The 12,179-nt window shown below is 39.3% G+C and overlaps 2 pseudogenes; both read left to right on the top strand.

Annotated features, from left to right (window-relative positions):
- The first annotated feature begins 1,144 nt into the window (after positions 1-1,144).
- Positions 1,145-2,454, top strand: LOC129038608 (keratin, type I cytoskeletal 18-like; annotated as a pseudogene).
- Positions 2,455-6,182: 3,728 nt separating this feature from the next.
- On the top strand, positions 6,183-6,761 carry LOC129038606 (chromobox protein homolog 3-like; annotated as a pseudogene).
- The last annotated feature ends 5,418 nt before the right edge of the window (positions 6,762-12,179 follow it).

The raw sequence follows: 12,179 nt of genomic DNA, 5'->3' as shown, positions 1-12,179 counted from the left end.
CACTGAGGCCCAAACTAATCAGCACCATCTCCTCCCTCACCTCATTCCTATGGTCTGTTTTCATTCCCTTCATTTATTAAGACTCTAATGAAGTCCATCACCTTCTCTTCTCTGGCTTCTGTATTTAGTCAAGGATTTGTTTGAAATATGTTTACTTACAGAAACTTTTATCTATCAGCCCCCTTCCCCAACTAGATTAATTCATTTGTTAACCAGTTATTAATTAGTTCATTTGTTCATTCAGTCATTCATTTAAATGTTTAATAAACACTCAGAATATGTCAGGTACCTATCAAAAGTGCCTGGTATTTCTGGATACAACAAGGAAGAAGACACAGGTATACTGCCGTCTTTGAACTTTAGTAGAGATGATATAGGAAATGGAGAGGAGGGGTCCTAAAGATTATGCACAGGATAAATTGGAGTTAGAGAGTGTCCTGAAAGAGCCTCTATGAGAAACTGACATTTAACCTGAATGAGTCTGGGGTACAAAGGAGCTTGGTTAGAAAGAAGGCCAGAGTGATGGGAGCATTGAGAATGACAGGCAAGTTGGCACATCATGAGGCCAAAGCTACAAGTGGAAGGTCAGGTTTAGGTGCTTCATAGACCAGAATATGTAGTCTGCAATTCTGCCTCTGAAACTTATCACAGACTGAGCTGCATCCTGACACATTGTCTTGTCAGCTTGTGTCTCTAAACACCACCTCCTGGGTTTGCTACTTCTGTGCTCTCCCAAACCCAAATCTCCCAGATGCAGTGATCATTCAGAACTTAGTACAGGTTTCTGTAATTGAGAGTCCAGGTTTTGCCTGCCAGTCTGAATGTTTCCCCAGCACTTGGCCTTGAGTCTAGTACCCTGCCATCCACTCCCACCACCACTGGATTGACTGGTTCTAGCTCTGGGTCTATTGAAGGTTCGCAGCCCTCCATACCCAGCTCTGTTCTGAGAGGATATTGCTCAGAAGTTCAGCCCTTAGTGGAAATTGACTAACACCCTAATGGTGTGGAGAGGTAGACTAAATAGTATTTTAAATGTCTTTACACTTTTGAAAGCCTGTGATTTGCTTTAGCTGTTAAGAAATGAGTAGTAGAATGTCGTTGGCAAAGCCTGAGTCCTGTCCTCTTGCTCTCCTCCCTGGACAGCATGAGCTTCACCACTTGCTCCATCTTCTCCACCAACTACCATTCCCTGGGCTCTGTCCAGACACCCAGCTTCATTGCCCAGCTAGTCAGCAGTGCAGCCAGTGTCTATGCAGGCACCAGGGACTCTGGTTCCTGGATCTCTGTGTCCTGCTCCACCAGCTTCTGGGGTGGCATGGGATCCAGGGGCCTGGCTGCAGGGATGGCCAGGGGTCTGGCAGGAATAGCAGGCATCCAGAATGAGAAGGAGACCATGCAAAGCCTGAACGACTGTCTGGCTTCCTACCTGGCCAGAGTGAGGAGTCTGGAGACCGAGAACTGGAAGCTGGAGAACAAAATCCGGGAGCACCTGGGGAAGAAGGGACCCCAGGCCAGAGACTGGAGCCATTACTTCATGACCATCAGGACCTGAGGGCTCAGATCTTCACAAATACTGTGGACAATGCCCGCATCGTTCTGCAAATCAATGCCTGTTTTGCTGCTGATGACTTCAGTGTCAAGTATGAGACAGAGCTGGTCATGTGCCAGTCTGTGGAGAGCGACATCCGTGGGGTCCACAAGGTCATTGATGACACCAATGTCACTCGGCTGCAGCTGGAGACAGAGATCGAGGCTGTCAAAAAGGAGCTGCTCTTCATGAAGAACCATGAAGAGGAAGTAAAAGGCCTACAAGCCCAGATTGCCAGCTCTGGGCTGACCGTGGAGGTAGATGCCCCCAAATCTCAGGACCTTGCCAAGATCATGGAAGACATCTGGGCCCAATATGACAAGCTGGCTCGGAAGAACTAAGAGGAGCTGGACAAGTACTGGTCTCAGCAGATTGAGGAGAGCACCACAGTGGCCACCACGCAGTCCACCGAGGTTGGAGCTGCTGAGATGACGCTCATAGAGCTGAGATGTACAATCCATTCCTTGGAGATTGACCTGGACTCCATGAGAAATCTGAAGGCCAGCTTGGAAAGCAGCCTGAGGGAGGTAGAGGCCTGCTATGCCCTGCAGATGGAACAGCTCAATGGGATCCTGATGCGCCTGGATTCAGAGCTGACACAGACCCAGGCAGAGGGACAGCACTAGGCCCAGGAGTACGAGACCCTGCTGGACATCAAGGTCAAGCTGGAGACTCAGATCACCACCTACCAACGCCTGCTGGAATATGGCGAGGACTTCGAACTTGGTGATGCCCTGGACAGCAGCAACTCCGTGCAAACCATCCAAAAGACCACCACCCGCCGGATAGTGGATGGCAAAGTGGTGTCTGAGACCAATGACACCAAAGTTCTGAGACATTAAGCCAGCAGAAGTAGGGGACCCTTTGAGGAGCAGGAGGCCAATAAAAAGTTCAGAGGTCAAAAATAAAAAATAAAAAATTAAAAAATAAAAAGAAATGAGCAGTAGAGTCTCACATTAAGCACAGTGTAAAGCCAATGGTTATGGGTTCCCTTTGGTTTCCTTTAACTGTAGTACTTTGTTTTTCAGCACTATCATTTTCAATGTCAGGAATGGGTTTCAGAAACCACAGAACATTTCTTAGAAAAGAAACTTCTTGAAAGGAAATGCACATACACACTGTGAATCTGAAAGTGTCTTGCAATTGTCTTCATGTGTGCTAGTTCTCAAACATTGTTCTCTGCAGCTCTCATAAGAATACAGACTAATAGTATGACCCTGCTTGAAATATGACTGCTAGATTCTAATACAACATTAATCTTGGACCCAAGACCCTCCAGAAAGAGTAAAATCAAATTAATATTCAAATATCTTAGGTAACATGTGCAAGAAGAAATGCCAGATGCCAAATTAAAAAGTTAGTTTACAAAATCTGACACTCCTATTCCTAAAGGGAATATCTTTCTGAATGTTAAAATTTGTGGATATATTGCTCATGTTAGATAACATATTTGAAAATCTGGAACATGCTATTGTCTTGAGATACTTTAAATGTTTATAAAAGTTTTTCCAATGGAAGTGTAAAGCAGAAGGAGGGAAAGATCAGACCCTTTCCTTGGCACAGAGATGTCATTTGCTAAATGGCAATCCCATGACATTTCAAAAAAGCCTTTTAAAGGTTTTTATTCCTCTCTTAGTGTGAATTTCCTAAGCCTATCACAAGAATTGAAGTACTTAGTGATTAACACACTAATTTTTGTTCTTGCAGCAGATAATTATTTTAACTCTGTTAAAAGAAAAACCATAGCCAAATTAAATTTAACAGAGTTTAATTGAGCAAAGAATGATTCATGAATCTGGCAGCCTCTTGAGCCAGAGTAGGCTCAGAGAGAATCCCGTGGAAGATTTATAGACAGAAAAAGGAAAGTGACGTACAGAAAACGGAAGTGAGGTATAGAAACAGCCTGATTGGTTACAGCTTGGCATTTACCTTATTTGAACACAGTTTGAACAGTTGACCCCCTTTGATTGGCCAAAACTTGTTGACTGGCACAACAGTAGGTTACAGTCTGCTTACATTACAGAGAAACCTTTAGGCTGAACTTAAGATACGTAAGGAGGCTGCTTTAGGATAAACTTGATTTAACAACTTAGAGAAACTAGATATGGCCAAGTCTTTGTTGACATCATCGTTGCTACCATTGTTGTTGTCACCACCATCATCAACATCATCTGATACTCTGAGGCTATTAAAGGTCCTAGTTAGTTTTCCTTCTGTGCTTTTTACGACCTATGTCTATTAGCAATTTTGGTGAAACAATGTTTTCTCATTGTCTTAGTCTTTCAGTCTGCTATAACAAAATACCTTAGACTGGGTAATTTATAAACAAAAAATTATTTCTCACAGTACTGAAGGCTGAGAAGTCCAAGATCAAGATGCTAGCGGATTTGGTGTCTGGTAAGAGAGCCTATTCCTCATAGATGGCAACTTTCCTGTGTCTTCACATGGTGGAAGAGACAAGGCACCTCCCTTCAACCTCTTTTATAAGGGCACTAATCCCATTCACGAGAGTGAAGCCCTCATGATTTAATCACTTCTCAACAGACCTCACCTCTTAATACTATTGTATTGGATATTAAGTTCCAACATAGGATTTTTGGGGGGACACCAACATTCAGACCATAGCACCCATCAAATCAAATTGTTATTTCAAAGGTGAGAGAGAGATGGAGAGAGAGACAGAGAGACAGACATAGAAAGAGAGAGAGAGCCACAATATGTATGTACAAATTTATATATCCACAATATATATCCAGAATATATCCACAAATTTTAACATTCAGAAATATATTCCCTTTGGGATTAGGAGTGTCAGATTTTGTAAATCAACTTGTTAATTTTGGCATCTAGCATTGCATCTTGCACATGATACCTAAGATATGTGAATCTTAACTTGATTTTACTCTCTTTGGAGGGTCTTGGGGCCAAGATTAATGCTGTATTAGAATCTAGCAGTCATATTCCAAGCAGGGTCATGTCATTAGTCTGCATTCTTATGAGAGCTGCAGAGCACAATGTGTGATAGTGTGTAATAGAGCTTTGTTGTCAATGGGCACTTATCATCACAATCCCAGTTCTCCTGAACTCAAATTTCCTTTACTAATTTATGATATGTGATCAAAGATATGAATTTCCAAAGAAAACAATAATAAATAACAAACAAGATTGAAGAATAAGAATGAAGAAAATAAAAATAACTTAATAAAACAAAATTTTGAGTTCTTCAAATTATAGATGACACTATTATAAAATCTCAGAAATTTAAAGGAACTCTGTGGAGAGGATAAACTGTCATGGAAGATTTTCCCAAAAAGAATGCATCACTTTGAAACTTGCTACATTGTCAAGTTGTAGAGTACTATTTAAATAAGTTATGTAGTATTGATGCATAGAATACAAAGTAGATCCATACCGTTGAGGTAGATCTGTATGTGCTGGTATGGATGAAAAGACATGGAAGACATACTAATTGGAAAATAAGCAAGAACATTTCATGCAATCCATTTGTATACAACAGAAAATTTACTTTTCAAGAAAGCAGAAGAATGGAATCATGTATTGAAAAGAACTGTGGCTATTGACAAATATAGCTCAGAACTGTGGCTATTGACAAATACAGCTTGCTGGAATCAAAGAGGTAAGAAGCTTACTAAAATTTGGGAGAGATTTCCAGTCAAAGGAATCACAAGCCCAAGTAGACCTATGGTCTTCTGACATTACGTAGGAAGGACACGCACTAAGAGAATTACACAGTCCCCAAGACGAATATATGCCCATTAGTACATGGCAAAGGAAGATAACAGAAGACCTTCCAGAGAGTGGAGTCCTGAAAATCAAGGAACATTTCTGTATACTCAAGGTAGGGACTTTTATGGCTTTTGCCAAGTGGTAATTTAGTAAGCTTCTTATTTCTTTGATTCCAGTAAACTAAACTGTATTTGCCAATATCCACCATTCTTTCCGAGATGTGGTTCTCAGATATACTCTATCATTTTGTTTTCTTGCCCCATCCTCCGTGTCTCTCTCTCTCTCCATCTATGTCTCTCTGTCCCTCTTTCCCTGGTCCTCCTATCCACCCTACCTTCCTCTGTCTCTTCCTCCCTCTCTATCTAGATCTTCATGTCTCTCTATCTCTCTCTTGCCATTACTGGTACCTTGAATATACCTGAGTCTATGATTTTCTGTGGAAAAGCTACAACTTTAATTTGATCTTTGCCATGTGTATTTATCCAATTGAATACCCTAATTTTATCTGCCCTGAAATTCCTTAATCTATTGAAAGGCATTATCAATAGGTGGAGACACCATACTTTTAATTTTACCTTTCCACAGGTTATTTTACTAGGCTTCATCTTTCAGCCTTTCTCAGTTTCTGACTTAGTATTTGGAATTTAAAGCCTGTTAGGATTTCCAATTTTGCAAGGCCCCAATTTTCTGAAATAGTTCCATTCCTTCTCATGTTTGTTAACAAAGCAACCAATTCTTTTCTTGAGTTTAAAAAGCCTTGTCAAAAAAAAAATAGCTAGTAGTGGTAGGCACGCAGGACTGGAGACGCTGCAGACCGGCGACCCGGAGCAGCTCGGAGACAGTGAATAATAGCTCTTAAAGTCTGCTATAAAAAATGGCCTCTAATAAAACTACATTGCAAAAAATGGGGGAAAAAACTGAATGGAAAAAGTAAAAAAGTTGAAGAGGCAGAGCCTGAAGAATTTGTGGTGGAAAAAGTACTAGATCGACATGTAGTGAATGGGAAAGTGGAATATTTCCTGAAGTGGAAGGGATTTACAGATGCTGACAATACTTGGGAACCTGAAGAAAATCTAGATTGTCCAGAATTGATTGAAGCATTTCTTAACTCTCAGAAAGCTGGCAAAGAAAAAGATGGTAAAAAAGAAAATCTTTATCTGACGGTGAATCTGATGACAGCAAATCACAGAAGAAAAGAGATGCTGCTGACAAACCAAGAAGATTTGCCAGAGGTCTTGATCCTGAAAAAATAATTGGTGCAACAGACGGCAGTGGAGAATTGATGTTTCTCATGAAATGGAAAGATTCAGATGAGGCAGACTTGGTGCTGGCGAAAGAGGCAAATATGAAGTGCCCTCAAATTGTACTTGCTTCTTATAAAGAGAGACTAACTCGGCATTCTTGTCCAAAAGATGAAGCTCAATAATTGTTCACATTTTTTTTATATGTATTTATATATATATAAAATTTGGGTCTTGGATTTTGATTTACTAGTGTGATGAAATAACTACATCCTAATGAAAATCAAGTTTGATATGTTCATTTTGAAAGTAGTGTTGGAAGAGTTGTTGGGGGGTTTTTTGAATCCATAGCACTGGTTACTTTGAACAAACAAAAGCTTTCTGTAGTTGCTTCCTTTATCAGAAAAGAACATTTGATAGCATGGTATATTATTTCCTCTTCATTAAAGAACAGCTTTTCTAAATGTTGGGGGAAATGTCCATAGTCATTACTCAATCAAAACTTGTGTTCTCATAAGCCTAAGGACCATTCTAGATTTTTTACATTTTTTGTGTGTGTATCCATAAAATGCATATGTAAATTTTTTGTTCATTTGTTTTTAAGCATTCACACAAACAAAAAATCACAGGTAAACCCATGTTTCTGAGATGCCACTATTCCAAGCAAAATAAGAGATAATCACTTCAAGTTAAATTGAAAATTTTCCTGAAGCCATACATTTCAAGTGAAATAAGTAATTCTAAATAGGACAATTTAAATTGGATAATTTTAAAGCATCTATAATTGCAGTGGTTTGTTTGCAAAATTCCTAAAAGGAAAAATTTTATCACTGCCATCACAGCCGGTTTCCTCATCCAGATGAGGAAACTAGACAAATGCTAGTGTGTTTTAACTAGCTAAACAAAAGTAAATTAAATGAACATTTAAAAATTTCCCTAGTGTGCCATTCCTTAACAAAATGTTGAAATCCCTGTTGCTACATTGACTAAAAGGTCATGATGAATGGAATATGTAAGACTTGGCTCATTGAAACCTACTCAGATGGTTAGAGATGTTGGCAGTTTAGGACCTGCTGCTACAAATGTGTGAACAACCTTTTGTAATCTAACCTATTGACCTGCATGTTTTTTCTTTACCCCAACTCATTCCTTACATGTAGGCTCAATCTTCAGTTTGCTTTACTGGTTCAGCAAAAGCCAGGAAGAACAACTTTGTAGTAATTAGAATGTTATTTAACTGTATATTGTTTACTTTATTGTAAATACTGGTGAACACTGGTTAATAAATAGTTTTATATTCCTTTAAAAAAATAGCTAGTAGTTGCCAACATACAGTAGACACATTATTTTCCAATCCTTTCCCCTAGAGTCATATTTTCTTCAGCTACATAATCTTCCTCCAAGTTAATACAGAAGTTGGCTTTACCAACCACCACATAACAAGAATTGTCATCTATCTAGCCTCCATTATCAATTTCTATGCTTCCACCACTGAATTGCCAAGCCCATGCCTCATATTTTAGGGTTTTTTAATTAATAAAGCACCCTGCTTCAAATACCAATATCTGTTCAGAACTAGCCACAAGGTTTCACCTAAATGGAATGGAAAGAGGAGGTATGGTTCTTTCCCACGCCTTAAAGGCAGAGAACCTGACATGGACAAGTACAGGAAGTCTCCACCACATCTTCTATGACCAGTCTTTCTAAATAGTTCCCCATCCACCCCTTCACCTTTTTTAGCTGCATTTTTTCCTCATTACATGTAGCAGTTTTATCTTTCATTTGTTGCTTGTTAATTTTTGTTCATCTCCTCCACTAGATTATACATTCCAAGAGGGCATGGATAACACCTGACTTAATCCTCTTTTAGTTACACAGGTCTTGGCATAGTGCCTAGGACTTCGTAGGTGTTCAGTACATATTTGTGGGAATAGTGAGTGAATCGATGAATGAATGAATGAGAAGCAGGCTTAGATTTTCTCTTCTCTTACTGCAGAGCCAGCACCATGCCTATTTTATTCAGCTCAGAATGTGAGCCCTTCGGCACAGGCCATGACTGTCTGAGCACATCACACAGCTCAGAATAACGTAAGGAATCTTGAATTGCCAACCCTGTGGAAAACAGTAGGTAGCTTATCCACGGAGGAACAAGGCAACACCAGGAAGAAACAAGGTCATGGGTTAGGATCCAGGTGCAGCTGAAGGGCCACCTGGACACCTACTCCCATCCATTTTAATCAGTCACCAAGCCACAGTGGGGGATGGTGGAAGTGCAGGCCTGGGCAGAACAGGGACTATCGCAGACCTCTTCCTGTTCTCCTTCCTACTCAGCTCAACTGCTTTTGTCTTGTTTACTCAGCACAGTTCTCTTCCCCACTACCCCCACTCCCCATTGTCCACCATCTTTCCATACTCACACATAACTGAATTATTTATGGGAGGGATTTTTCTTTTTACTTTAGCTGAGAAAGCAACCCAAGGGCAAGAAATTTTTTTTTTATATTTTACTTTTAGATTTCTTTTAAAAGTTCAAAAAAAAAAAGTTCACCTCCTTTCTTGGAAGCAATGAACCAATCTTGAGTAAGTTTCATTCACAGGTGGATTCAGAGCTTGATGATCTGTGACTGTACTTTGGCATGATACCTGACCTCCTCTGGTAGTGCCAGGCACCTGCAGCACTTACCTTATTAAGGTAATTTAAGTTTGGCTGCTAATAACACTCCCTGGCTCTCCTCCAGACTCCATGACTATTATTCATCCAAGCCTCCTTCATAGGCTCTCCCTCCTCCTCCCAACCATTAATATTGGTACTCACTAAAATTCGGTATTTTCCACATACACACCCTGAATAATCTCCTCTTGGCACCACCATCGACTAGACATTGACCTTCAGCAAGCTAATAGATCTCTCTGTGCCTCAGTTATCTGTAAAATGAAAATAATATTACCTGCCTCATTGGGTTGTTGTGAAAATTAAGAGTTGAAACATACAACATTCTTCTAATAGTGCCTGGCACATAGTAAATGCCCAAAAGTGTTGGTAATGATCATTATTCTCTTTTCCTATGGCTTCAACAACCAACTCTGTGTTAACATTTCCAAATATTCATCTCCCTTTCCCAAGTTCTACATGGGCATTTTTAACTGCCTAGAAGATATTTCACTTATTTGTCTAGCAATCACTTCAAACATAAAATAGAACTCAGCTTATGTTACAACTTATTTTTCCTGAGTTTTGATGTCAGATAAGGATATTAATCTTTCAAGCTAGAAAACTCAGGGTCACTGGCGATACCACTCCATTTCTTGTGCAGCTTAAGTCTGCTTCAGGTCCACCCCTCAGTGTGGACCTCTCCTCTCCAACCTCACTGAATGTGGTCCACATTCTCATTACATCACCTCACTACAGTTTATGCCACTCAGTCCTGTCAGATGACTTCCTGACAAATGAATATGTCATTTGTTGTTGGTGGGGATGCAAAATGGTGCAGCCACTTTGGAAGGCAGTTTGGCAGTTTCTTACAACACTAAAATACTCTTACGATATGATCCAGCAATCATGCTCTTTGGTATCTATCCAATTGATACCAATTGATATTTCAATTGAATTTAAAACTTACGCCGACACAAAAACTTGCAAATGGATGTTTATAGCAGCTTTACTTGTAATTGCCAAAAGTTAGAAGCAACCAAGATGTCCATCAGTAGGTGAATGGATAAATGGTAAATAAACTATCGCACATCCAGACAATGGAATATTATTCAATGCTAAAGAGAAATGAGCTATCAAGCCATGAAGAGACATGAAAGAAACAAATGCATATTACTAAGTGAAGGAAGCCAATCTGAAAAGGCCACATACTGTATAATTACAACTATTCTGGAAAAGGCAAAACTCTAAAGACAGTAAAATAATCAGTGGTTGCCAGAAGTTGTGGGGCAAGAGGAATCACCAAGCAGAACCTAGAGGATTTTCAGGGCAGTGAAACTAATCTGGATACTATAATGGTGGACAAATGTCATTATACATCTGTCCAAACATTTAGAATGTACATAAGAGTGAACCCTAATATAAACTGTGGACTTTGGGTGATTATCATGTGTCAGTGTAGGTTTATCAGTTGCAACAAACGTATCACTGTGGTGGGGTGTGTTGATAATGGGGGAGGATATGAATGTGTGGGAGCAGGAGGTATGTGGGAAATCACTATACCCTTCTCTGAGTTTTGCTATGAACCTAAAACTGCTCATAGAAAAATAAAATCTTTTAAAAAGTGAATTTGAGTATATCCTAGAGACTGTTATGTACCATGTGAACGGGATACACAGTACAAAAGCTCATATTGTTCATAATTGCTATTTTTAAAAAGCTGGTATAAAAGAACTGGTAATAAACATAAAAACTGATCAAATAAACATAAGAATGATTTTAAAAACCAAAGAAAAAATATACAACACACAAGATAAACTGTGAAATAGTCAAACAAGAAAATACTATATAGCAATGTAAATAAATAAATATTGCTACTGGAACAATCAACAAGGATGAATCTTTAAAACAAAACATTGAGCAATAAAACTTAAACACAAAGAATATGTGCAGTATGATTCCATTTATAAAAAGTTCAGAACTAGTCTAAATAGACTGTCTTTTCTGAGTACGTATACATAAGTGAAAAAACTAAGGAACAACAAAGAAGTGATTAAGAATCAGGACAGTGGTTATCATTTTTGGGGCTTCCATGACATATGACTGGGGAGGAGATGAAGGGTTTTCACAATGTTATATGTTACAGAGGTGCTTATAATTATGCTTTATACACTATATCTGTTTTAATGTTTCAGTATTTTTTCCTCATTAAGGATTATATTTCTTAATTTTTATGGCAAGAAAAAGAAAGCAATCCAATTACATTATTTTCCAACTGAAAACTTCCAATACTTCCAGTTTTCCAGAGGACAACTTCCATATCCCTACATTGGCACAGAAGCTTGTCCCAGACTTGCTCCACACACCCCACCCCACACATCTCCATCCCATGCACCCCGGTTTCCAGCACCACTGGCCCCCTTACATTTCGTGTGCATACACATCACAGTCTTCCTCAATACCATGCCTTCTCACTTGTTTTTCTTGCTTCCTTGAATGACATTTCTGTTTTTCACCTGGCAAACAACTCTCTTCCTTTAATACTCAGTCTGATGTAACTTCTTCATTCAAGTTATCTTCAAAACCCCCAGAGTTAGCATTTCTATTTTTTTTGCTCTCACACCATTTAAAAAGAAATAACTGTGCGATAGTTCTTGACATGCCTATTGCAACATTCCTTTCCAGAGATCTGTCTCTCCTACTATGGTGGGAGCTCCCAGGGATCCAGGGCCTCTTCTCATTCATCATTGCCTCCCTCAGTGGAGTCAGCTGCTCTCTGACCACAACTATCTTCCCACACACGAAGCAGCCCTGACTACATTGTATATTATCTTTACCTACTTACAGAGCTGTCTCAAGCTATGTTGTACAATTTTATGAGAATTAAAAATGAGATAGTATGATAAGCCCAGCACAGTGTTTAGAATATTTTAGTTTCAGTTACATTTTTTAA

The sequence above is a fragment of the Pongo pygmaeus genome, chromosome 5 (assembly GCF_028885625.2).
Source record: "Pongo pygmaeus isolate AG05252 chromosome 5, NHGRI_mPonPyg2-v2.0_pri, whole genome shotgun sequence".
Lineage (NCBI taxonomy): Eukaryota > Metazoa > Chordata > Mammalia > Primates > Hominidae > Pongo > Pongo pygmaeus.
Note: the sequence above shows the minus strand (reverse complement) of the source record. Positions and strands in the feature narration are given on the sequence as shown.